This window comes from Trichogramma pretiosum, unplaced genomic scaffold (genome assembly GCF_000599845.2).
Source record: "Trichogramma pretiosum strain Unisexual culture from Peru unplaced genomic scaffold, Tpre_2.0 scaffold33, whole genome shotgun sequence".
In the NCBI taxonomy this organism is placed as follows: domain Eukaryota; kingdom Metazoa; phylum Arthropoda; class Insecta; order Hymenoptera; family Trichogrammatidae; genus Trichogramma; species Trichogramma pretiosum.
In genome coordinates, this window is record NW_019641610.1 from 1,191,592 (window position 1) to 1,218,520 (window position 26,929).

The 26,929-nt window shown below is 43.6% G+C and overlaps 1 protein-coding gene across 1 annotated transcript in view; it reads right to left on the reverse strand.

The window, feature by feature from the left end:
• The window catches only part of LOC106648844 (MOXD1 homolog 2), a 135,095-nt gene extending 108,398 nt beyond the window's left edge, over nucleotides 1-26,697 (reverse strand). Inside the window, exon 1 of the mRNA XM_014365969.1 lies at nucleotides 26,665-26,697. The gene's annotated coding sequence lies outside the window, so the exon portion shown is untranslated. The remainder of the gene's footprint in view (nucleotides 1-26,664) is intronic.
• Nucleotides 26,698-26,929: the final 232 nt, after the last annotated feature.

Consider the following 26,929-nt stretch of genomic DNA (forward strand, 5'->3'; position numbering starts at 1 on the left):
AAACGTAATTAAATCTAAAGTGAACGAGAGAGAGAGGAAAAAAGGCAAAGAGAGTCTAAGGTTCCCTTGATGCTGCGCTACTGATTCTTTGTACCTCGTTCAGGATAGCATACATAGTCTAGCGAAGGTACATTTTTGACCGGCTACTCGCGTTAATTAGCAAGATAATTAGGCCTACCTCAAGTTTCTTACGGCTCGAGCTCCTCTGAGCTTTGCTCTCAATCAAGTGCCCTGTACTTTTATCCACAGACAGTATTTCTCTTTAAGAGACAATGAGGGGTACTATAAGATTGATTAAATATGCATAGCGAATGACTCGAATAATATTATACATGAATAAAAATACCGATTCTCTCGATCAACGTTGTCTTATTTAACAGAACGCAGATCTTAATAATTAAAACGAACCAAAAGATGATTAAATTTTTATGAGCTTTTTGGAATTCTATTTAATTATTTAAAAAAAAAACCTCGTCTCGATTTGAATATTTTGCACTACACAACTTTTCAATCAAGCTAAGAAATTCTAAGTAACGACCCTTACGCTAGCATAAAATATTTAGACGTGCTACAGGTACATGAAAAATGCACCGATTATCGATTCATCGATGAATTGACAATAATATCATTCGAAAATTTATTTCAAATCAGCTAAAGGTTGATGTAGTATAAAAATACATAGAACGTGAACTAATAACTAAATAATATATTTGAATAAAATTCGAAAACTCAAGGAAATATCGTGGAACAATCCCTGCCTCGCAAGCACTCGATACCGGAGAGAAATTCAATTTTGCAAAGCGAGAGTTCAACACGTATAGCGCGCAGCTCGTGCATCTCATTCGAGGCTACTCTACAACTGCGTGTGCAAGCCGAGTTTGTGAGCAACAGCAGCATCGTCCAGAAAACGCGGCAGCACTTACATCCCCATCAACTGCATACTCCATGCACACACACGCGCACATTCATCCTCTTACACCTATAGCTGCGAAGAAGAATAGAAGCAGGCTCGAGCCTCTCTGAGCTCAGTATAAGTTGTTAAAAAATGTATAGACTATCCGCTCCAACACGCGTACCTGTAAAGCAGTAGCAGCAGCGACTGAGCAGAGCAGCAGCAGCAGCATCCTCGCTCTAGTCAGCTCCCGCTCTGCTATAGAGCCACCACGCGGCGGCAATGCAGCACGGCTTCACTTATATATACCAAATGCATAATGCATCCGTAATACGTATAAATAAGTTAAGGACAGGCTGTTGCCGGCGGCTCGCCTTTTGTATCTGTGTGTTTGTGTGTATACGGCAAGAATACGTACGTGTGCGTGCACGAGAGGCCGCTCTGCGATATGCTGGCTGCTGCGCTGCTCGCTTGTGCCCGAGCGCAACAACGAGCAAGAGAGGCAGCGTCGTTGTTTTTCGTTCGTTGGCTGCGCGATTGTAAAAGTGCATTTTCGATTATTTATTCAATCGGCGCTTGGTGCTGCGCGCGCTCGACTCGCGACCTCCGTCTCCGAAATGGAATAATGGATGCGCGCCCCGGCAGAGGCTCCAGAATCGCGTCTCTCTCGTGTATATGCATACAAGTAAATACGTACGCACACACACACACATACACGCGCGTATTGCTATGCACATGGATGCGTGAGCTTTTGTTCCAGCTCCTTACTCGGCTGTTCCATGCTCGTATGCAAGCGAGAGCATATTTCATACATGCATACATGCATTCGCGCATCGTCCTGCGTAGCTGTGTGGGCAAATGGAATGCTGCAAGAGTTACCGTCTCATTGTTATTAAATCATATACGACTGTTGTTCTCTTATGAATCAAATTCAGCGAGCTCTCCGCTTATTATGGCTTTTCAATTTTTAGCCAATTAGCGAAAGTGAGTAGCTATATCGTGAATTTTGATGCGATCGTGCGGCTAATGTCACAGACCACCTGTCCATCGTAATGGCCGTCTCGTCAATAGAGCGAGCAAACTAACCCTTTTTAGCTTTCGACTCGTCTATATACCGCATGAGCATCGCGTGCGTGCGTACATATATGGTATAAAACCAACGTGGAACGGAGTATATAAGAGAGGAATAAGAAAGGCATCGATCACGAAGGATCGGCATCGGCTCGCGCAACTCTTTGTCGATTCTCTCTTTTCGTCTCTGGTTTCGAGCTCTCTCGTCATCGACTTATACAGCAGCAAACGGAGCAATATCGAGCGCGTCCGGTAGTATCGATGTGCAGCAGCCGCAGTCACAGTAACAGCGACATGCGTGGCATTAATTCAAATTAAAATCAGCGGCGTGATTTATAACAATCACCGTTTCGCATCTCGTCATATGCGTCTCGCCGACGCAGACAGAGAATCGAGTCGAATATGCCCTATTATACAAAGAATCGTTTATACTCTATATAAGCCTTTGTATTTTCCTTCTCGCTCTTCTTTAATGCGAATGCAAGTCCAATGAGATCGGCGCTGCTGCCTCGAAATCGATCTCCGGCAAATATCTATACTCGAGACTCGACAATCGGTATGCAATTATCCCTCCCGGCCTCTGCGAGCGACTTTTTTTCCCTCCATTACTGCTACTGCTACTTCAAACATTCATCGGTTCGCTGAGCGCGTATACGTGCTCAATAGAGGACAGTACTCAAGTGCTTGAGATCCCTTTTTGGATTAGAACTCTTGTTTGTTTCTCTTTCGCGCAGGAAGATATACTCACTCTAATTGTCCTATATCGCGTATCCCGTACACGTAATAGAAAGTAAACTCGCTTCGTCGTCGTCGTCGCCGTTGTAAGACTTGGTCGATGCCGCGCAAACGCAGGTGCTCGCCGACGCCGATTATTCTTGTTTATTTTTATTTTTGACGTCCCGAGTATAAACGCAATGCAAGTGTGGTTCGGAGGAGCGACTCGTTTGATATCGAGCGCGGCTGGCCAAAAAAAGCCACCCAAGCATTTTTCTATTCCGAGCCGCTGTATCGTCCAGATCGTTTCGATTCGCGAGCTGCAATCATCCTTCACTTTGCAGCTGCATCCAATTTTCATGATTGTTTTGTCGCACGTACGGCCACAGCGCCAATATACCCTGCAGTACTACAGTCCGGCCGATGCAATCGTTAAATGGCAAAAAAGCCATAACTGTAAATGACCTGTCGATGCACTAGAAACATTTTCACTCATTGTCACTTTTTTGCGGCAAAAATTTGTATCTATAGGCTTTCCGAGAAGAATCTTTTGTATTTTCTATTGAAAAGCCACAAAAATGATATCTTTCAAGCTCAACGTATATCGTAAAAACTCGCTGCTATTCCGAGCATCGTCTTCAGTTATTACTGAAATAAGTCAATCTCTGCCGATTCATATTATTACAATTATTATTCCTCGTAGAAAAGCGAGTCAGCGTGTAACATTTAACACCTGCACTTTGTACTAATAACAAAAATATATTCCGCTGCAGCGAGAGACTCGACCGAAAAAACGAACGGCGTGCCAGCAGTAGGAATAATCATGGGAAGAAGAATTATATCGTGTCTGCGCATTTGCTTCCCAAAGATATTGCTTGATAAAAAAGATGATAAACATGTCGTCGGTTTAATTCACATTGGAAATTCACGTTTCACTTGACTTTTGTCGAAGTTTGCGAAGAGGTAGAAAAAAAAAGACAAAGTATAAGTAGTGTCGCGAGCTGCGCTCGATGAAACGATGGAATTTCGCGATACGATTGAATTTAAAATGACAGAGAATTATTTATGATGTCGGCGCTCGCGTTCGATTTTATAACGCCGCAAAATTATAATCGATACGGCCGCGCCGTTGCTCGCGCGCAAAAAGCAGCTCTGGCTCGTGGTATATATTGTCTTAATCAAGCCTTAACTCTCGCAATCGGCATAAAAAAGCTATGCGCGAAGCTCGTACGTATACGCGGGTCTATTAAACGTGATTTAATGTAAAATCTTGAAAGCTACGAGCATATATATACAAGCGACGCGCCGAGTATAAAGGAGCTGCTGGAGCAGGACAAAAAAAGAAGGAAATATTGCTTATACGTACGCGCACGTCATAGGCGCTGCATATAACTCTCGAATTACAATCCCTCTCAACTCATCAACTCGCGTTCGCTGCATGCAGTGGTGAGTACGTCGTTAGTTGGCGAATGTAAAAATCTTACTTTCTTTCTCTCGGCGCACAGCGAGGTTACAAACACTTATTGGCACATTGTGCTCGTATTATATGTATGCGTGTACGCATATAGCGCGCGCGCTCCTCGATCCCCACCCCCGGCTGCGACGCGCACTCGTGCACATGCACGAACAACCCATTCTGCCTCTACTTGGCTCTCTCTCTCTCCTTCTTCTTTTTTACACTTTTCAAACTCGAGCCTGCACACAGACGTGTGCGTGTGCGTGTACGCGTGCGTTACAGAGTGTGCAGCACGTATAGAATCTACATTTGTACAATGTTTCGCGAAAAGCAAGAGGCATTTAACCACGCCTTTCAGACTGCTCCGGTGCAGCAGCAGTGTGCAGAAAAATGGCGACGATCGCGAGCCGCGAGCCACGCTATTGGGCTAAAAAAGCCCTTATACGGATCCTACCGGATGCTTATTTACGCACAGACGGCTCCCGACGCCTATGTGAGCGCATGTAAACGAGCGTCTTGAGAGGCCTGCCCTGTTTCTAGCGCGCAGATGCATACGACGTAACCAAAGAATGACGAAGACGAGGAGGACGACGACGACTATAATGATGATGCACCAGGGATCATTTATTTTTGCTAGCTGCCAAAAAAGAGATAGATGAGCTGCGTAGGATGCGTCTATGCTGCGGTTCCTTTTGTCCGCGGTTGCACCTGTCCCTAAGCTCCTCGGCGATCCGGGCTTGCCTGGGTATTCCGCAGTGGGTGCACTCGGGGTGCTGCGCATAGCGTCTAATCTACCAGTCATATCTGGCATGTAAATTTTTTAATTAGAAAAAGCTTCTGTTGCTCTCTGTGTGCACGAGGCTCGTACAGACGGATGAAAAAAAAGCGACGCGCTTTTAATTTGGCCGCAGAGGAGCTTCGCTCGTACAGACAACACTGCCGGAATCTCTCGTGTTTTTGCTACACGCGGCTACGTCTCCCGTGCCTCGCACGCACTGCGCAGGCCGCTGTTATGCTGTTGCTGCTGCTCAGCTCTATTGTTCGCTTAACTCAGGCCACGAGTGTATTTATACACTCCGGAGTCAAAATTTATGGCCCTATAGCTCGCTAGCCGTGCAAGTTAGATCTCAAACCAGTGGTGAATTCGAAATGAACGCGAGTATGAGGTATGTTTTAGCTTCAGCTGATCTGGATTAGTCCAGAGATGGGGTTGAAAGCTACGCATACACAGTTCGAGCCGCGTGGAATTACTAGTTAACTTTATTAAGCCTCCTCTCTCTCTCTCTCTCTCTCTCTCTCTCTCTCGGATCCGAATAAAGCACGTCTTGAGGAATCACGGATTTGAAATTCAAATACATTTGCATCGATGTTTTTTCAACGCTCGAGGTCGATGCTGCATCGACTGCACAAATTTTACCAGTCAATTTTTCGAGCAGCGAAAAGCTCGAAGAAAAGAAGACTGCCGAGAGGTAATGATACTGCCTTGGCTTGCAGCGGATAATTTAAAATCGAGGACTAATAATATCATCAAAAGTTGAATTGCGGTAAGGATGCCGCAAGCAAAATTTTTCGTTCGCTGCCATGTACGGCTCTTTCTCTTATTGTTACATTTTTTATTTCTCGCGCGGCACCTGGCACTCTTTCTCGCACTTTTTTCTCCTCGAGCATCTCATTGATAGAGAAGTGCCTCGTGTCTCTGACGCGCCGAGACCATCTGCGTTGTATATCATTCATATAACGAGTCTTCGAGATAACAAAAAATGAGCTCGTAGAATTGTGTGCGGATGTGAACTCTTAATACTATTCTTACACTTGGCTTTTCCTCTATGGTAAATGTCGTATTGTGAGGAAAGGACTTGAGCTCCTTAATGCGTGTAATTATCGTGATTTGGCGAGATTATAACAACGAGTGACACAAGATTTTTTACAGACGAAAATTAGGCATTTCTGCACAGGCCACTTGACAGGCAGTCTTATGACAAGGCGTATTCGGTATTGGTTTCCTTGTAAGTAATTTGATAATGATTCAGCGATAAACGCGATGGTGTTGCCGCTTATGGCTAGCAATTATAGTTTGTATTACGCAGATGGCTCCGGCGCGACTTATAACAAATGTCTCGTTGAGAAAGATTTCTCACCTACGGAGCTGTGTAACGTTGAACAGAATAGTTAGCTCGAAAATTTTTCATATGCAATATTTAAATACCATTCAAAGCTCGTTTCATAGGATATTAATTGGTTGTACAATCGAAACATGGGCTTTTAAAATCGCTGACTCAATTTTATTATGTTTTTCATACGCCGAGAGATCGGATATGCATATTTGCCATTACATTCAACGACACACATACATTATTGAAAGCCGCGACAAGTGCATGCATTTTTTGCATTCCACATCGTCGAGCAATTTTCTGATAGCGATGCATAATTATTATAATACACCTTGAGTCACTTGTCTTTTAGCCACAGGAGAAAGCAATTGCTGAGCAAGTCAAGTGAGAAATAAGTGATGCTATCTATAAAGTTCGAGCGCGTAGTACACCTTAAGCAAATGTATTCATAGGTGCAAATCGGCTGCGATAACTCGTCAATTTGAAAAAAGCAATTTTTCTCGACTTCATTTTTCTCAGAAACTTTTTCACGTATGCAAGTGCATTACCGTGACACAGGGTAGCTACATATACTGCTCCGATGTAGGTCAGCGCAATATAAATTTTACATAAATTCGAGTTGTGCTTTTTACGATACATATTTGTGCGCGCGAAAATTACCCGCACAGTAGTGCAGCATATATACCGGGTGCGGTGGATAAAATCGCGCGGCGCACTGCGTGAAACACGCATAAATATTAATGCTTCTCTTTCCAAGGCGCCCATATCCGCGCTTGCTCGTGCTCGACACAGAAATTCAGTGACTTTTCCGGCGCGCGTCGCGCTGCAGTACATGCCATATAATACAGCTGCAGGTGGCTCATGCCAATTGTAAAACTGTAATTCAACGTAAGGTTTAACTTGAAAAAGGACAAACTGCCTCGAGTGCGAAAATGATAAAGCTGCCATTGGGCATATAATGAGAGCGAGAAAGAGAGAAAAAAGGGAAAAAGATGTCGAGTCGAGGCAAGAGACTCGGCGCGAATCACTCGAGATCTCCAAGATCGAGCGGATCGATAGCGGACAAAATGTGTATGTACACAAGCATATACAGAAGCACGTCACACATATTCGCATTTTATACGCGTATATACCTGCGTGTGTGGATGTACACGCACGCGAGCACGACTCTTACTCGCAGGTCTTTTTCATTCCCTCGAGCTACCGTGCGTGGCTCGCGTTACAGCATACCGGGAGAGAGAGAGAGAGACAACGAAAGAGAAAGAAAGACACAGTCGCAGATAAAGAGAGCCATCGCTCGATTATCGTCATTATTCAAATTCTGCATCACCTTTTGGTATATAAATGCTGGCGAGCGTTGGTCAGTCGTCATGCGAGTCTTGTAAGTAACGTGCGACAGAAGATAGTCGCCACATATGTACGCGAACTGCCATCCGAGTATTGCGATTGCCATCGCAATCCAGAAAATTGCCCAGCAGCAGCTCTCGGGCTAAGTCGAGGAATTGGATTTGTTTTATTTTGCGAGCGGCGCACGAGGCAGCAACTCATGCACTGCCCCAGCGCTACACTTACGTGGGCAGAGATCGAGGCAGCGGATATTTTGCGCAATTATTATTTCATTCGAAAACATTCCAAGTCTTAAACACATATCCATCGCAGATCCTGCATCGATGAGTCAAGTTGTAATTTTGCACCGAGACCTTACTGAGATCGTTATTGTCGTATTTTGTTCTATCTCGCAGCTTATATGTCAGGTCCAGCTTATACGCATCGCGACGTATTTTGGGTACGAAATTTTTATTGAAATGTATATTTACCGGTGACACGCGCACGAACGAAGCTGACGGAGCATTGAGGTATCAAATTTCTCATTTTCTCGCACAGTCAAGGACTCAATTAACGTAAATGCGTTCCTTATGAATTTTTAAATATATTTTTACATGCAATTAAACTCGATAAACGCTGAAGCGACCGAAGCGATCGTTGGCTGCTTTAGTAGTTGTTGTTATTGTTGCTCGCAAGCACTTAGAGCAGTGCAAAATTAAGCATTCAATAGTAATATAATTGAAATATTATTCGGCATATAAAGTTTGCGCACGACACGCGCGCAAGTGCTGCATGATGTTGCGAGCGAGCTGCACAAGACCTAAAACTCCGGCTGCGTCTGGCGTTCAAGAGGAAACTTACACCGTAGCTTATAACTTTCAGCTTTCATTATAACTAAAAGCTATCTCTTTGGCGTAGAGCTCGAGCGGCAGCGGTGGTGGCGGCGGGCGGCGGCGCGTATTATAGCGCAAAGCCAATAGCTGCAGCGAACTCCGCGTACGCAATAATTCACATTATTTATATTTCAGCTTGAGCTTGATATTGATTCAGTGGGTCAAACGCGACCGAGTCGCGTAATGTTATTGCTGGCGCTCGGACGCAAGATGTGTGTTGAAGCATATACGATACAGCGAAACTGCAGCCGCCGAGCTCGGCTCACAATGTCACAGATAATATACGTTTAAAGTCGTCGCTCGTTGTGTATGTAGCAGCATAAACGCTAAGAAGCTCAGAGCAGATAGCGTGAACTTTGTTCTCCGGGCTTGTGTACGTATATAGTTGAATAATACAGCCTATATAACGCTCGCGCGCTCCACACAATGCGATATTCTGCGTGCAGCGAGTGTGCCAAGATCGTATGGCACCATAAGTTTCTTGGACGAACACAGTTATACATACACAATACACATTACATATATATAGAGCTTGGTATATGCACAGTTCACGCGTGCCCAGTGACAAAGGGGGAATAAGGTTTGGTCAGTGCCGCGGGCGACATTAGCCTAATTGGCCTGCGCACGTAGCAGCGACTGCACATATGCGCTTGGCAAAGGAAATTCGGAGGTGTTACTGCGTGCTGCTTCTGTTGCTATTGCTTCTGTATTATAACAAACTTGCCCAACCCTAATTCATACGAAGCTCGTAATAACGTTTGAATATTATATGCGCTTATTTTGCATGCAAAGCTTCAAGTTTGCTCGTGGATAGATTCAGCGAGTTATTACACACGTGTATAAATAGGTGAAATTCGATACTGCTCGTGTATCGTTTGCTTTTAAATAAATTGCCGACTTTTGGAAAATATCACCGAGGGCAAGCTAGTCTTTTCTTTTTCTCGACCATCGTGTGCGTTGCTTTTGGAAAAGAAATTAATTGCGACATTTAAGGACAAGGCTAAAAATAATTATTGCCGCTCCATGACTGCTGTTAACCTAATTTTTTTGCAAAACTCGCATACGTATAGTATCGAAATCGAAACGCTTAACACCGTTTATTACTGCAAATGTGTCAGTGTGTAGGGAAAAAGAACTGTAAAAATAAACATATGAGAAAATGCACACGTTGTGTTAACTACACATGTAATACATTCATATTTTTTCCCTTTCATTTTATTTCTCAAACGCTGAACTTGCACGGCACAAACGCACATACATCACGTCAATGCGACTACGCTTGTGTGTTGTCGTAGACCCTCATTTGGCTTTTGCTCTCGTAGCAGCAACACCCCTTGAGCCTGCAATTAACGGGGTGTAACGATTGCAGATGCAGAAAAACGACTTTTATTTTGGTTTTCGTCGAATGGCCATTGCAATTACGGACACCGACGAGAAAAGGGAGAATAGGAGAGAAAGAGGAGTCGCGCCATGCGACAACATCGCGCAAGAGTTATACCTCACTTCTTTTAATTTCGCCTTTTCCGCCTCACTGACCTCATTTCCCCGTACATAGAGCCCGTGTATATTACGCGCGACTGCGAACGCGATTTATCTCACTCTGACTCAGTTCTTATAAAAATGTATACATAAGCACACTCGCCCCTGCTAGCAGTTGCCCGCACGAACGGTAATTACGTCTGCATTTTTACATTTTTACTTAGTTCGGGCGTGCATTTTATCATTAATATAAAAAATATTCACAATCAAGTGCACGAATCACAAAGAGCCAAGTATAATGTGAAATTCCGTACTTTCTTTTGGGGGGTGGCTAGCGCGGTACAAGTATTTTGCGTGCTTGCGTCAATATAAGGTGTGTGGGTGCCGGGCTGCAAGCGTCGAATTAAATTCAATTATAAGTATCGTATGCGTTTCGCTGATACGTAAATGAATCTAAGCTGCAAAACAAAATTTTAAATTGAAAATAAAAATGCACGAAAGACGGGCCGAGCATAAAAGGACGAATTACTCGTCGCGCGAGACGCGGTGTGACAAAAATATGACGAATATTACACGGCGAATCGCATACCTCGTCGTTCGAAAAGTTCTCGCGCGCCATGGACGAGGATCGGATCAAGACTCGAACAAGAAAAAAAAGTTCACACTCCGTGCGCAGAGAGCTCATTATACGCGTTTGGGTTGGCGTCGAGGAGGCTTACTATTACATCAACCGCACACAACAAGACCCCGTATTACACCAGTGATATACAATATTACACTTCCAAATGTTTTGTCACCCTTTGCCATTGTGTGGCTGGCGCGCTCGCATGAGTCACGCACGGCACGCACATAGCGGAGTATATGTATACGCGAAGGCGCAAAGAGCACCTTTCACGACGACGACGGCGGAGGCAAAAATCAAGGGGCATGCAAGCGCGCGGGCAGGTAAAATATACGACCAAGTGCACACCTCTCTCGTTTGAGCTACATACAAGGCAGAGCTCGGTAGGACTTCTCACGTGCACAAAGGCACCGTGAAAACAGCTCCAGAAATTACGCGCGTACATATAATACCTGTGTGTGTGTGTGTGTGTAGTGCACGCGCGCAGCAGAGAACAGAATTAAGCTGGCGTGAGCGATACGAACACTCCACGCGGAGCTCGTTCGGAGATGTTAGGATAGAGCTGCTATCGCTGCTGGTGGCGCGGCGCCGTTGGAGACGGACGCGCGGAACGACGACTTGGTACGCTAGCTACGTACGAGCTAGTCCGGAGTCCCGAGTTTGCGTGTTAGTTTTGCGAGCTCTGCGTGTAAAACGCCATCATCGACGATCGCTCCCGATCGTGCGGCAGTAGTGTGCAGTGTGCACGCGTGCACCGCAGCTCCAACTGCACGGTAGCTCGAGTCGGCGCGCGAGCCGATGATTATGCGGCCGAGCGCTGATTTCAACGAGCTGTGCGTGTGTAGTGTACGTGTACTTGTGTGTGTGTGTGGGACGGCGCCCATAAGCTAACTAGACGACTGTGCCCGCGACTATATGTACCTATGTGCCTGCTGCACGCGGCCCTATAACCTATACCTACTGCCGAGCCTCGAGCCTGCCAAGTGAGTTGCCTCCGAATGTGTCGAGTGATTTTCGATTAACGCTGATAGCTCTATTTGCAGCTCGTCATCGTGAACTCGGGACTCGGTAATAGGTACGCTTTGCCAGGGCGCATGTTATCGAGTCATTTGTCATCGTTCACTTAGTTTCGGGCGCGCGACCCGCTGTTGAGTCAGAATCACCGGCCAGATACCGATGAATGAGATGAATGAGTGAACTCGAATAATTCTATCATCGAAAATTTTCTTGACGTTCGAGGTCCACATAAATTACCGCAAGAATTCGGCTATAAATTTCAGCTAGCCCGAAAGAATGATAAGACCATGACTGCATAAAAGTGAATGTACCCGCACACACATGTGAAGCCTGCACCTATATATAAAAAAAATATAGATCTGGCGAATGTTGTATGTATACGAAGGAAAGCGATAAAAAAAGGGTGTATGAATAAGTTTGAATGAAATTTCGATCAAGTCTGCTCGCGGCAAGCTCGTCCATAAATAAAAACATTAACTCTGCCTCGACGTCGTCGCCTATTGCTCGCGCACACACAGCACGCTGCGCCGCTTCAACTGGCGGAAGAAGCTGCCGTATAGTGGCAAACCCAGTACGATATATACAAGCGGGTACCTATATATACATGTGCGAGTGCTCGAGAATTTCGCCGCGTAGGATCCTAACGACGTTTTCTTGCGCCAGTGTATGTAGGAGTAGCGGCAGTCTCCTGGTATATAACTTGCCGAGGAGGAAAACAGACCAAGTTTTCGATGCGCAGCTGCGCGAGTGATGAAAAAAATAAAAAAATTTTCGAGGTACATACTGCACCGATGCCGCACTAGCCGTCAGATATGTACGATCCACTACATACGCTTTTTTATATAAATACATTATTTATAACGTTGCGAATCAATCAAATAGCGGCAAAAAGGTTCCCCACTATGTGCGTGCGTGTACGAAATATTTTCCATCTTTCTGATCTGATCACTCGAGCCAATATGTAACGTGCGCAGAAGAAGTAAAAAAATATGAATTATATTTGTATACAGAATAATCTCGGGCAAACAAAATTAAAGCAATGAAAGTGGAAGAACCGATCAAAGCGAGAGAAAAAGAGACGGATAGATATTTATATGTATATGCGCAATGCTCAAGTCGGAGCTACTGTTGAAATCATATCAGCGCTCAACCATAAAAACCCATCAGTCCCGTCTCTAAGCTCATCTTAAATATCAAACTCATTTAACCTTATACTCCCCTCTTCATTTTCAGAGGAAAGAAATACCCTATACATGCACACGCAGCTTCCCATAAATCCACGCTTCCTTAAACATTACATCACGGCAGTGGCGGTAGTAGTAGCAGTAGCAGTAGCAGGAGCAGTAGCAGAACCCCGTTCCGGGGAGCGCCATTTCTCATCGTCGCCTCCCACCAACTCCCTTCTCTCTCTCTCTCACTCTCTTTCTTTTGGCTGGCTAGGTTTCTTTTATTATTATTTTTTTTCTTCCTTTTTGTGCCCAGCGAGCTCGACGTATGTACGTGTGCGCCTGTGTGCGCATCAACCCCCTTTGTTGTGGCATTATAGCGATTGGAATACGCGTCCGAGTATGGACCGTACGCGCGCGCGCATATACGCCATTAGTTTTGTTCTTCTTGCGCGCCGGGCCCTGCATATATGTGTACTGTGGATGTACTGGGCTATGTACTCGTTACCGGCTCTGTAGCGCAGTGGCAGTGGCTACACGAATCCGGAAGGAAGCACCAACTCTGCACTATGTATATATATTCTACATACGTATGATGAAAAGCCCACTGCCGCTATATATACAGCACACACTAGCTTTGTAACGCATACACAGTATCGCGATATTAATAATTTGACGCTCAGTTGAACTTGTACAAGAGCGGCGGCGGCGGCGGCGGCGGCTATCTCTGCTTTCGGAGCTACGTATATTTTCAATCTTGCTCCGTGTGTCTTGTGTACGTTTCAAGCAAGACCGAGCGCACTTCCTCATCTCATTCGTTCCGCTAAAAAAAATCCATGTAGCAACCAACGAAAAATGGCCATATTTTAACAATTTTTTCGTGCGCGAGTTTAATTTTTTTTGTCAAGATTAACGAGTGCTACATCGTAGCGATAAAGATTTATTTTTCCAAACTTTATTGTCGAAATAAAAAAACGTCAAAGTACAGGTGAAACTTTTTCTCGATTGCCATTTGCGTATCGAGGATACTTTGAATTTATTCTTTCAAGCACAGCAAATTACGTCTGCAAAGGCTTTTTTATTCGCCGCATACCTCAGTGTCAGTCTGCTGGAGTTTCTGTATAGGGACAAGCTACGTAGTGTAGCATCGACGCATCACATGAAGCGCGCAAACTGATTTTGACAAAGTTATTACATATATCACGTGTAACGTGTCTATTATGGATAAAGCACTTGTATATCCACACCCGCTGTCGACAGTTGACAAAGTACACAAAGTATTAATGGCATGTGCTTTGAATATTGTTCACGACTCGATTGCCTCTGTCTTTTCATGAAAAAAAGGTAATATATCTTGGCTGATCGCCGACGCTCACGCGTTAGTTCGCTGTAACGATTTTTAATTTTAACGGCTCTTCGATCCGTTTCAATTTGTCAATTTGTTTACCAAAAATGTCATTTTGTTTTGTGCAACGCATGAGTAAGCAGCATAAATCACGAGAGAAAAATAATGTCTTGCTTCGAAAACAAGAGTATTTTTCTATTCCTATTTTCGTCTGCTTGCACATTAACAAAGTGTTTCCAAAAATTCATATTCGAAATACTTGGTTTCATTTGCGCACATAGGTGAGTTGGCACAAGATATAAAAATTGCCGATGTCGCTGTGCGCTTCGCGTAGAGCGAATGTATGCGCAACCGTTGCAGCAGAGTTGAGTAACATACTTTTTTGCTCTCGTTTAACTTTTGCCTTTCAGTCACTGAATCGATTTATGCGATCTGTATGTATGCGCTGACTATATAGTACGAAGATAGATTCGTCCTAGATTTTCATTCGTTCTTCACAACGGATTTCAATCGTGGATATTAATGCGTTGTACTAAAAAACCTTTTACCCAGCGTATGAAAGAAGAAATGGCCCATCTATTTGCTAATTTCATTAGCAAATCGCAGGAGGTATTTGACGTGTAATTCAGTTTGTAAATTCTGTTAACGATGCAGAATTGCGCAGGGTCATTTCATTTGTCAGCTAGGCTCGTGTAATGAAACTGACGGGGGTAAAGAGCAGCAGGAGAAGCCAGCCTCTGTAAGAGCTTGAAAAAGACAGAGCAGAGTTAGACTCATGAGTCCAAACTAATAGAAACTGCTCATTCGAGGAAAGAAAAAAAGAAAAAAAGTAGTCGACGAAGAAGAAGAAAAAGCGGAGAATTAGGAGTAAGAAACGGCAGTGCGTGCAGCTTGGAAGCTGCTTGGGCGAAAGGTCGTCTATCTGCACCTCTCCATGCTTTAGGTTTAATTCAGAAGTTTACTTTCTGGAGTTGAATAAGACACAGAACCGCGTGCGCACGCGACAACACGTATAATAACAGCTGCGTAGCAAAGTTTAAAGCTCGCTCTGCTCTGCGCTAGCTGTTGCTGCGTGCCGAACTTTCACCTAGTAAGTAGGAAAACGTATAACTTATAGGAGTTCATGCGAATATATATACGTAAAGAGAGAGAGAGAGAGAGAGAGAGAGAGAGAGATGGAGCGAGAGAGGTATGGCAACAGCCCAGGAGAGCAGTACGAGAGCATCCGAATTACAGTCATTAACTTGGCTATAGAATTTCTTGAGCCCAGTGGCATATACCGCAGTCTCACTTTTGTTCTCTTTCTCTCCGTGCGCGCAGCAAAGACAATACCTGGCCAATTATGCGTTTTCAACTGTCCCCTCCTGGGATAATAATAATTAGATGCTTGTTATTCGAAGCCTCGCAGACGCGCATAGCCAACTGTACACTGCAGGCATCCCTAGCTCGAGGCTCGCAGGCACGAACGGGAAAAAAATTTGTTACTGATACAAAGCATATTTACTCGGGTAAACTTATCTTGAAAGGGAAAAATTCATGAAATCGCTGCCTCGGTAATAACTGAACCTTATTAACGTTCAGCTTTTATCGGTCGGAATGCTTATGCGAGCTTGCTGCACGCGCTTATAATTAGGGACGAGAGAACTTGCGTAAAAAGAGGAGTGATAAATAACAACCTATGATTTGAGATTTTCTGATTGTTACACGAGGCCTTAGTAAAATTTTCAATTTATAAAAACATCTTTGTTGAAGACCAACAACCGGATTATGACAATGCATAAAACAAGCGTGCGTGATGCAGGCGAAAAATATCTCGAGAGATTATGAAAATACTCTCGTAAAGTGCAAGATGAAATCTTTTGATGTGTGTCATTATATACATCTCGTGGAATTGAGTGATCTTCAAATATCCCAAGACTTGAGCAAAACTTTAAAAACACGAAAATAAAAATGAAAACGTCCAGTGTTTGACTTTTCGTTTTGTACAAACATCGGTAGCGACGAGCACGCGAAGATAACGCATAAAGTCAAACGGTTCCTCATAAATATATGCTAATCCTCGAATATATGAATCGTTTCTTTTTAAATGATTCATTTCTCAAATAAATCAGAAGCGCAAGCCTCGCGTCGCTGGCACGAATAATCCAACTAATCACAAAGATATTTCATTTTGAAATTTTGGATGCAACGCGCCGATCGAGAGAGAGAGAGAGAGAGAGAGTGAGAGAGTAAGAGAGTTAGAAAGAGAGAAGGAGGTAGCAAGAGTAGAGCTCGAAGTTTAAGCGACTAGCGCCAGCTGATTTATACCCAATCGATAGTGCAGTTGCGAGTACAGTCAGCTATATGTGTGTACGTGCACGGGCTGTCGCGCGTATATCGCAAGGAACAGTTTGCAATTTCGCACCTTCTGCAACGATCAAAGGGCCGATCAATCCTCGTAAGCGAGGTTCCATGTCCTTTGGAGCTGTACGTTCGCGCACCTGTCACGCGTACATATGCAAATGCGGAAGGATTCGCTCGCGAGCGATATCGCGTATGCATACACAGCACATACACACACACACACACACACACACATACAGCACATGCAGAGCAGATCAAGGCAATGAGAGAGATTGACCCCCTCTTATTGCGCGCGAGCTCCAACAAGATTCTCTACTTACGACGGAGCACACGTGCGCTGCTCCCCGAAGCATTCCTCCCCCGGCTCTCTCGGCTCGCCCGAGAAGCGATTTGTAATGAGCTTTGCCGTACGATCTGTTAATGCAAAACTCGCCTCGACTATAGCTGGCCTTCTTCGATACACGTATAGCGTACGAGTCGTTTTTTCTCATAGCTGCACGCGAGAAGATGTTTTTTGACGCCCGAGGTACACGCAGATCGTTCTAAGCACCTGAGCCATCCGGAAGAATCGGCCGAGGCTACCATACGTAGTGCGTTGCGCTCCATTCGAGAAAATGTAAGCTATTTATTTTACACTGTATCACTCGCCGTCACTTTGCAGCTGATGCCTCGAATAATTAAGCGAGAGAGCACTGCCGAACGAGCGCGGCTATTTCTTACGAGCGATACAATTATCCATGCATAGCATATGCTCCATCTCGCGCCGATTGCAAGCCGCTAAGCTGTTTTTTGATTTCACCTCCTACATCTGCTCAATTACGGCTTCGATTCTGTCACGTTCTAACGTAATTATTTCTGTACAAAGTACGTCTAAAAAGATTGAAAAAATTATTATCTTCATATAGAGCGGCGTTTTTGACCCAGATTCTAATGTTGGTAGCAAAAAACTTCAAATAAGGTACCGCCAAGTATGTGCATTCATATAATAATCAATATCATAGAAAAAATGGCATAAAAGCACAATTACTTGCGCTCGGTCGACTCGTTGGTAAATGCCTTTCAACCCGTGCGTATATTATAACACGCGGCAATAAATACTTTTAACGCCGACGATTTTCCTCTACATTGATCACGAAAAATAGTCGGATATACCGTCACGCGGAAACTTATACGCTGTCTAGATTCTTCTTCTTAATTCTCCTGCACCCCAAAATGTGTGCATGCCGCGTGTGTACGCGTATTTATGCGTGGCGCGTATAATAACATCACCTTTCAACCGGTCCCGCATTGCGGGGGGATCGCGTTGTACAGCACAAAGAGGCATCGATCTTAGCAGTTGCAAGGAAGTATTAGTCGCGAGACTCCTACTCAATGCACCGCGCCGAGGTGGATATCTTCCGTGTTTACCTGCGTTGGACATTTTAAGAAAGTACGAGCCATTTATTTTCTCGGAATTTCAAGATATTTTTTCCTACGACTCCGTAGAGAGATTGAGAATAAGCGAAAAGATATTGTTGCATTTGTGACTATTGCAGAAAACTATTAAAGCAAAGAGATTACGGCGCGTGTGGTTAGGAAATCGAGGGACATTTATCACTCGGAGGATAAATTGCTGCCGCATCGTACGGCAGCTTCGATTGTTATCGGATGAAAACTGATTGATGCTTTTTCCATGATTTTTATAGACAAACATATTTGAAACTTTTTTCATATACGGCTTTTATTTGCAAACAAAGAACTTGAATTTAAGCAGTAATTTTTCGCTTGATGATTAGATTATGAGATCGGCCTTTCGGTCACGCAAGAAGAGCTGGAGGAAGGATACATTTATAATAGAATTAGACGAAAATGTAAGAAAATGCGGAGAGAAAAAAAATGCAGGATGGGCAGGCTTGACAGCCAGAGATATTTGTCCCTCGAGCAAATATTGATTTTACCCGTAGCGTTAGATATAAGACAATGATTTGTCGACATGCGGTTGTTGCATGCGCGGCACATACGAGCACTAAAACGTACACGAAAGAGAACCTCTTCGATGCTGCTAATAGGATATAGCTGACGGCTCCACAGGAGCTTACGTTACGCTACGATGCAAAAAGGAAAATATATCTTGTAACGATATTACGGAGCCCCATCTACATGGCAAAATACATGTAATGTATTCGGTTTTGTACCATCAAGTGTGGAATAACAATTTTGAGATTTTCATTCATATTTGACAATTAATTCGACACTTGTGTGAAAAATGAACGTTTGAGATACAGCGAAATTTTATGCGATGCCTTGGCGATGACATTTCTCACGTATTCTGTTAACTTGCCCAGTCACACCTGAAATAACACTTGTCCATAAAGCACGTTGTTAGTGACAATTAGTCGATGCAAAAGACTGTCATTACAAATCCGCTGATCTGCTATTCAATCTTTTTCCCCTTCTAGAATCGAGCTATTCCATCATATGTATAGGGTTTCTTTAGTGCGAAAATCATTTCTTGTTTTCATAGGTCTTCGTGTTTTCTGTTACACGATCGTCTGGCATCGATTGTACACCTCGACTCATACGTACTCAATTCAGGTACTTTTTCGATAGAATTGAATCTATGTAACGTCTTTTCTGAAATTCAAATAATCATTTGGCACGCTGAACTGGTCGTAAGAACTTCATCATCGTGCATTACACACATCATAAATTTATCGAAAGAAAACATGCGACACAAACTCTCTTTATCTCTCTCTCTCTCTCTCTCTCTCTCTCTCTCTCTTTCTCTCCGTGTCGGGGTGTATGTTTTTCCAGGCCTCGGAATTACGGCGAAGATTCAACTGCCCCCGTCATGTGCACGCTTCTGTTTGCATTGCATCCTCGGCAAACTGGCGAATATGTATATAGTGGAAGTAGTAAGACCACCTCGTGCGTGCGTATTTTCACAAGAAATATTATCGGATGGTCTTGTCGTCAGCAACGCCGCTCGAGCGCCTGACACTTTCTGTGTGTATGTTTGAGAATTTCTCTCTCTCTCTCTCTCTTCCGCAAGCACGCTTATACCCTCGCCTGTTTCTATTTACTTTGTTTTGTTTAATTTTTCTTTTTTTTATCCTCTTCATTCTACGACGCACTGAAGGTGAAAGTTTAGCGAATGAAAGAGAACCTTTTGCTCGCTTAATGCGTCTTGCGCATTTAATGTACTGGCTGCTTCAAGAGTGCAACTCATTATCTCTTGAAACGTTATAAATATACGGATTCTGATAATATGGGGTTTCTAGTAAGCGATACTTGAGAAATAAATTCAAAATTTTGCTGCTACCGATAGTCCACATTGAAAGCATTGAGAGAATATACCGCAGGATAGAACTCGGAAAACTCGGTACTTCACGGCCTAACGGAAAAATAATTCCCTGCGCCCTTAAAGAGCGTATAGCTAATACGCGAGCTGAACTAGCTCTGCGCACATGCACTCGTATGCCTCACAATATCTTACAGTTGTGTAGGCTACTCATGAAAGGCCTTTTGCAGTCTTTGCCGGGGCAACGTCATATAGATGGTCCGATTTATTGCTTTTTCATTGCTCATTCTACTTTTCTCTCCATGCTCACGCACCCATCGATCCCTGATGGCCTTCATTGAGTTTTAAGGACTTTTTTCTACTAGCGTTCTCGACCTATTTTGTTCAGTGGATAAAAGTAAGGATAATTCAATATACTGAAGCCATCAGGCTGGATTTTCTCCTACACGATACAAAATTTTGTTATTGCGTTCGAAAAACACAATGCCAAAATTCGAAATCAATTTATAGGCTGTGATAGTCAAATTCTTTTGGCATAGAAAACAAATGACTACAAGACTGAGTCACGTTTTTATATGAGAAATTTTCTCACGCATTAGAATCCACTTAATTATCATTTAATTTAAGTGACAATCCCACAGTTCAATAGAAGTAATTTTCACCCAATTATACGAAAATAATTGATAGAGGAACGCGAATGACTCCTCCCAGTTCTTACGCAGTTTACAAAATACCGAAACGTCTAACTAGCATTTCAGTATTTTTAAGGAGACCCCACACATACAATATGACTCGTAGTCAACATAGCAATTACATACTGATGCGTTGTTTTCTCTCTTCCGCGCGCGCTCGGACGCTTTTTCTATTCTCATCTCCCGCACATCGGTATCAATCTCTACTCCTATTTGTTCGTGCGCCTATCAATCGTTATCGCGTTTGTTTCGGATAAAAAGAAAAAAAAATCAAATTTTCCAATACACGCTCGTCGCGTGTTACAATCTGGTGAGGTTGAAGCTATGTGCGCTACATATTCGCAGGCTCTCGATGTGTCCGAGCACTTTTCGAATATTGAAATTCCAAACGAGACTGGCGTTGACCTTGGTGAATCGAGAATGGCATACAGAAAGGAAAAAAAATGAATATCTTTAGGTAACGAGGTAATACGTATGTACCGAAAGGCGAAAGGTGACTCGAGCATACAGTTCCAATTCTCGCGTGGCGAATGTTCCTTTTATTTTTTATTATACTTATTGCTTCGCTGATTGACAAACTGCTGTTGATTGAAACACGCGCATGGGATATGATTGACGCACGTAATAGCTCCAGGTCGAGAGAGAAAACGAGAGAGAGAGAGAAATGTAACGTCAGCCCGAGTTATGCCCGATATAGATATACAAAGCGCATTAAATCGACTATAGATAAAACTAACACAAAATTCTGTCGTTTCAGTTAAAAGGTTTAACGTTTTTATAGGATTTTCCCGAAAAGACCTTTATGAAAGGAGCAACTTTCTCGTAAATTACAGGAAGTAGGTAGTTTTAGATTTGTTATTTACTCGATAAAAAGATGAAAAGTCCCTCAGAACTCTCTGCAGCTTCCACGTGCATTCAAGCGATTTCTAGCGATTATTCGACTTTTTTAATTATCAATCTAGGATCGATTGAAATTTTCTTCTGATATTACGTGAGCAATTTGATCCTACGTTTCTTTTGTTTAATCAGCGAAATTTCCAGTTGCCAAGTAATTTTTTCTCCTCGAAGCTATATAAAACCTCAGCTGAGTTGTCAATAATTGTAAAATACGCGCAACGATCGAGAGCTGATCCTTTTTTTATTAACTTTGTAAATTGGAAATCCGTTTAAATAAAGAAGTTTAATTTCAATGTATGTGGGTCAATCAAACTCATTGTTAAATTGATTAATCGGTATAATCGCATGATTATGCAACAGCGTATACGTAGTGTATATAACGATCGTGAATCAACATCAGCGCTTGCGTACGGAATTTTTACACAAGTGTCCACTATAGGTAGGACGTGTATTGTTTCAACGATTTAATTTCACATAAATCTGCAGAGCAAAGGATATACATTTTTTCCTTTTAATGGAAATTCATTTGGAATTTCCAATAAATTTCCTTCGAAATCTCGTCAACATTTCGCCGGGATTTTTTTTTTGTACAATTAAATATTATTCTGATCTCACACTCGTAATGGTCCTGTGCGCGTGTACTCGATCACGAGGCCAGAAAAAAATTCGATCCGGTAAAAAGCATGACGGCGGCGGCAGTGGCAGCGGCACTGCTCGGTGTCTAGACGCTCTCTATGGCTACCGCACGTACGTACGTATTCGTTTGAATTACCTAGTTTAACAAGGCCGAAAGTTATAGCGCGATCGAGCGTCGAACGGCGCAGGGGAAAGGGAGGTGGGATTAACGCGCGTCGCTTTGGCACACCTGCTCTCCCTTTCGCGGCTTCTGTGTGTCGATATATATATTGGATCGCGCAGTATATACAAGCGGCCGAGAAACGAGGGAGAGAAAATCCTCGACGGATCCCCCGTCGCTCGCTCGGCTCGTTCGCTCGCGCGCGACCTAGCAGAGCAGTCGCGTGCGGCTAGTGCACAGCAACTCTACGCAGCCACCATAAGCGCTCCAAGCCTGTATACTTTTCCTTTCGGCTTTTAGCTTTCTTTTCTTCTATTGCATGCAGTAGAGCATACGCAGGCGCAGGCGCGCTGATCGCAGTCGTCACTCCTAGCCGTTTTCGATACCCATGGCCCCGCGTAATATGCTTTTTTCCTTTTCTTTTTTCTCTTTCATTTCCATTCGACACGGCGAGCCTGTGCTGGCGTATGCGTATACGAGTACATCTCACTCGGCGAGGTAGGGTGCAGCTCGTTGCTAACCGGTGAAGGGTAAATAATAGCCCCCGGCTTTGGTTGGCCCTATGCGCGCCAGCTATATATTTTCCGACTGCACCGACGCACCGAGTGTTTTTACTGTACGAGCGATTTCGACGTTTTTCCATGGAAATCCTCTCGCACCTAGCAGCGAATGTTCGATTCGAAATTCATAATTTCTCCAAGATCGAAATAACTCGAGCTTTTGATCGCGAGCACGCGGACTTGGTTATTCCAGTCGAGTGACTCTCGCGTAGACGTGATTGGATCCATCCTTCGCACATATAAGTAATGGAAACAATAGAAACTCGTGGGTACCTTTGGAGAAGAAAAATGTAACCCCGTTACGCCAAGACCGCACGGATTGCCAGGCACGCGAGGAATCAAGACCACTCATAAATATAAAATTATGGAAGAATCTTGCCTGGGGGGTCTTTGCTATACACATAACGCTTGCCAGCCTTGCTCAGAGTACATGCTACATGTGTGTGTGTGTGTGTGTGTGTGTGCGTATGCCTACGTACATGCATTGGTATTAAAATTCGCGCGTACATGAACAGGCGTGCGGCATCAGCTCTCAGGGCATAGAGGAAGGTACGCGTAGCTATATGCATATAGAGCTGCAACTATATATCGCATTCGACCGTATATTATATACAAGCGCTGCACCCTCGAGCTGATGGCGCTGCCTTTACTGCGTCTCTCTCTCTCTCTCTCTCTATTCGCCGCTTACACCCTCTGGTTGTTGCATACCTAGCGCGGTGCGCGTCGCGCGTACACATCTCGAAGAAGTATGCGCTCGTTCGTAGAGTCTGTGTGTGTGTGTGTGTACTAAACAAGAGGCGTCACCATGGCGATAAGCGCACAGCATCGATATTATATAGCTCGCATAGCATACATACATATTATATACGACGAGGAGTCGCGCGAGCGCGTGCGAAAGGAGAGAAGGAAAAAAATATACGCGACCGAGAAAAGTGAGGGTGCAAGAGGAATCGTCATTATATTCACCCTACTGGCAGTGTAGCAACGCACTCCAACTAAAAGTCATTGTTTTAACCCCCCCGAGAAGAGTATTATATAAGGGCGAGTAATCAGGGAGTGATTCGAGAGGATGAGGGAGAAGGAGCGGCTGCCACTGCCGCTACACTGCGGATGCTGAGGAACAGACTTTCTTACGTATATATCTCACTGTACTGCCACCGTCGCGTCGTTGCTGCTGCTGCTGCGAATGAGCTTTTTGAGAAGTTAGCTAGCAGAAACCGGCTACTGGCATACACCCGCGCCCTTACATGTATGTCACGTACGTGTGTATACCTATATACACGAAAGCGCGCTCCAGTGAACGAGGGTGAGCTTTGACTCTAGGTAACACGGCAACTTGGCTCTTTTTTCCGTTGATTTCTCCTTCGTATAAGAAGAAAAAAAACGAAGAGAGAAGGAGAAAAAACGTGTATGTATTATTCTGTTCCTGCTACGGATCAGAGACTGGCTTTGAGAGATTTTTCATTTTTCCTAAACGGCTGCTTTAACTTTTTTAAAGGAAAAAATTTATGTCGAGTTGTCTTGAGTCCCACTTCATAAAAAGTCCTGTATTTTTTCGAGCTGGAAACCCGTGCTGCTGCCGCTCCGTTGCTTAATTGTTTGTGTGTGCTCTTTGATCATTTAGACTAAAACTCGAGCGCCGGAAGATGCATCGTAGCAATTTCATAAAGTACACACTTCTCCGTGTTACCATTATTATCTGGAGTAATATTGCAGTTCGGGTGTAAATATCGTGCTCGTCGCGAGCCTCTGATCTAATAGATTTCGAATGTGTACACAACACACTGCTCGGGCATAATGCGCACCGAATTCTTACATAATGCTCGAGACCTTTGCTCATATGTACTTGCGGATTTATAAGAGACAAAAAATCAATGCTTGAGCCACTCGTTTAGCCAGCGAAGCAGCGAAACCCTCGTACTGTAATATGCTGCACGTACAATAGTAGGTAAAAAGGCAAACGAGTTGTACACAGCGAGCTCGAGTTCACGAGCCTGCGTCGAGCGGTACGTTGAATTTTCGAATTATAACTATATATACAGGCGCGTGTAACCCTATGTCAAAGCCCGCTCTCTCTCTCTCTCTCTCTCTCTGCCTTTCGTACTTTTGCTCTTTTGTCACGCGAAATTTTGTGCGCGTCGTGCAGAGGGTCTGTGACGACTGCTGCATATACTAAAGCGAAAGAGGATTTCTGTCCAGGTTTTGACGAATAAGCAGACGAAAAAGGCCATCACGAAACTCGCACTCGCAAAAATGTCTATAAATCGCAAAAGGGGTGCAGGCGCGAGCATATGAATGTAAGCATCCTTCAAAGTTGCTTGAATAATAATTTTCTCTAGTTTTCGAAGCAGTCACATTTTGTTGTGAAAATTGCCGCTGCGCTCGACCTATGCTAAACAAAAGCAAAACTTGAATAATACCCGGAGTAGGTATGACAAAAGAGAGTCAGCTCGATTGACGTGGTCAGCGAGCGTGGTTAGCCGCGTAAATGGATCGATGTTATACGCTGTCGGTTCTTGACATAATAAAGAAAGAAAACGGCTCCTATAGCAGCTGTGAATGTTTCTCGCGCAAGAAGCGCACAAATCATTTTTTCTGACCTGATAATTGAACGACATTTTTTTTCTCCGCTGATGAAATTCATCAAAACTTTTTATACGTGCGTAGCAACGTAGTGATGTTGACACTCCAACTTCCTCATAACTATAATTCAAAACAGCTTTTTTTTCTTTTATCGGATCTCGAATAGGCCATATAAATCAAATCACATTAAAGCATTTCAGTTTCCCATGGCACGTTGCAATGAGGCAATTAAAATCGATCTCAAGGAAAGCCACAGTCACGGCATAGTTCAAAGCTCCGTTATATTTCGGAAGAGGCTCGCGCATTAGCGACAAAAAATTCGCTGCCGCCGCACAAAGTCGGTATAACTCGTGATTTCTGAATGCGCACCTCGCGACTTCGATCCGGTCGGTCTCTCGCTATCTTTTGTGGCATTCGCCATCGAGCAGTAGCTCGCCTAGACAATGGGCGTGAAACTAAACTTTTGCAGCGGTGAGCTGCGAGCCGAGCTTATTCATCGATATTATTACCTGCATGCCCCAGTTCTCCGACGCTATAATTACTGCAACGAACTGTGTTCCTCTGCTGACTTGCTTATTTGTTCGCTGGAGTTGCGGTTTGCTATTTTAAACGTTCGATCTGCGACTTTTATCGGGGATACACGTTGAATCTGTATTTGCTAAAATTTAGCATTTCAGAAGTCTGTGCGCGTGACTTCTTGAATCAAACAAAAATATTTCTCAAGCGAGCTCTCGAACGTTTAACGAGCTGACATCCTAGGCAACCAAGTCACTCCAGACACAATCGAGGAAGTTCGTGTTTCTGTTTTCTGGACAAACAAGGAGCCGATGTTCGCGCATCAGCGTTGCAAGTAAAATCCATTGAAGATAATGCATCGAGTTTGCATCACTGCAGGTAATTTGCAGTGTCAGTTAAGGAATTAAACTTGTGAGCGTGCATATACGGGTCTCTGCGCGAGCTTTGGCTCTATTCCAGTGCACATTGAAAGCCTCTTTGACTTTACCAGGTCGAATGATCAGTCCGACGAAGGATGAATATACGTACTTCCCGTCCGTACGTTTCTGTACTGTGTCCAGGAATCGAACTTGGATGCGACCGTGAATGCACAGCCCTGTTTAAGCCCAAAGACCTTTGATCCCTGGCACTCAAAGCTGACTTAATTGATGAGTATAGACAAGCATAAACACTTTGCCAAGCTGATTGGATTTTACTTTGAACAATAATTCATTCTTACACCAAAGTAAGCTGTTCATACATGTCATCAATTTTAGTCAAATAAAAAATATGAAATAGTGTTTGTTATATATTGACATAATTTAAAGGGTACATTTCCATTGTATTTTTAAGTTCAAAAATATTAAAAAGAAATTGTAGATGCAAATTTGAACAGTTTCGAAACGTAAAATATTATAAAAACTTACCGGTGAAGAGAATGAGAATTCCAACAAATAATCTGAAAGCAAATAATTTTTTCCAGATCGTGAAATCCCATAAATGTGAGAATATTAAAATAAATAATACAGCCCGTTGCTGGAAAATATTTTGCGTTACGCAACATCGTTATGGACTGATGTATTACATAAACGTACTTGTACAGTAAAGTGTAACATAAAACTTTAAAACGAGAGAAAAAAAACATTTGATGAAATAATTTTCTTCGGCAAAAAAAAAAAGCATTACGTAATT